The following is a 1,614-nucleotide window of genomic DNA, read 5'->3' as shown; positions in this document are numbered from 1 at the left end:
TGGTCACCTCCTTCTGAGTGGTGGGGTACACAGAGATTTCCTGATATTATTTACTTAATAATCATAATTTTCTCACTGACTTGTGAGGTGACTTCTGCCAAAGACTAAGTCCCCAAATATACACAGATCAATTTCTGAGCTCTCCTTTCTGTCTCTATACTATTTATCTCTTCCTGCATCGATACCATGCTCTTTTTATTAATAAGGAATCTTAGTATTGGGAACAATGAGCCCCTATATTATTTGTTCTTTCTCAAAATTGTCTTATTGTTTCATATAAATTTTAGAAATCTGATTGTCAGGTTGACTTCAAAATTCATTCAGAGATTTGGGTTGGAATTATATTGACTTTATAGATTAGCTTAGGTGAAATTCACAATTATATAATATTTTTTCATTCTGGTAAAATAATTCATAAGATAACAAGCAATTTGAAAATAGATTTCAACTAGATTTTAGGTACTTGTTAAAAATTTAGGTTTTTGCAGAACATCCCAATGTTCCTAATTTGAATTTCTGGAGGCAGGGGCCTGGAAGATAAATTTGTGAGTAAGACGTCTCTTGAGTCTTACAAACACTGAAGTTGAGAGTCACTGGACAAATACATCAGTCTCCCGACTTAAAATTTGGTAAAAATTTTCCACTTGGTCTGCTGCATTACAGTCTTAATTGTGGTGGATTCTCCTTCAGAATCCATCACAGATGGACTCAACTTTCAATGCCTTCCTAGGCTAATTATGCTCATGGCTCCATCTCCCCAGGCTCTTCAACTGAAGCCATCTTTGAGAAACTGCTGACATTATTTTTACAAAATAAATTTGACTTCTAATTAATCCCAAGACAATGTCTCCAGGGCAGTAGATCTAGCCTCAGGAGTCCAGTGATCACAGTGCATGTTTCTAATAACCACACCCCATGTTGGTCACTGGAACTTCTGAAGATAGTGACTTATTTCAAGAAGCTGAGAGTCCTGACGGATAGAGGCAGCTAGCACTATTGATGCAGAAGAGAGCTTCTACCTCAAGGCAGATTCCCTCTCTTCTGCTGTCATTTCCTTAGACTCTGGTCTGTGGCTTAGATTCTATTTGTCAGGGAACCCCTGTACCAAATAGCTGCTTCTCTCTAAATTGGAGGGAAGAGAGTACATACTGAGCATTGAGAACACTGACCTAGTCTGGGGCTTTGTGGGGCCTGGACTGGAGTGATGAGTAGTGCTTAAGAAAGCCTCTGCCTTGTCCCCACTTGGAGTTCATACGGCATTTCTGGTAAGTAGGAGGGTTAAAAAGGAGAATAAGGAGCTGCTTTTCACCCAGGTACTACAAGTGATTGGAAATGGTCCCTATAGTTCCTGGAATTTTTCTTGACGATCACACTGGGTCATGCTTGCTCCTAGCTAGATCTATCTTTCTTTCTTTCTTTCTTTCTTTCTTTCTTTCTTTCTTTCTTTCTTTCTTTCTTTCTTTCTTTCTTTCTTTCTTTCTTCTCTCTCTCTCTCTCTCTCTCTCTTTCTTTCTTTCTCTTCTTTTTTTAAAGATTGGTGGACTCATGATTAAATGAAACAGGTACTACACCTCTGTCTCTTCTCTTACTTTCCCATTTATCTCTCTGCTGTGT

Source organism: Propithecus coquereli, unplaced genomic scaffold, assembly GCF_000956105.1.
Source record: "Propithecus coquereli isolate 6110/MARCELLA unplaced genomic scaffold, Pcoq_1.0 Scaffold610, whole genome shotgun sequence".
In the NCBI taxonomy this organism is placed as follows: Eukaryota; Metazoa; Chordata; class Mammalia; order Primates; family Indriidae; genus Propithecus; species Propithecus coquereli.
Note: the sequence above shows the minus strand (reverse complement) of the source record.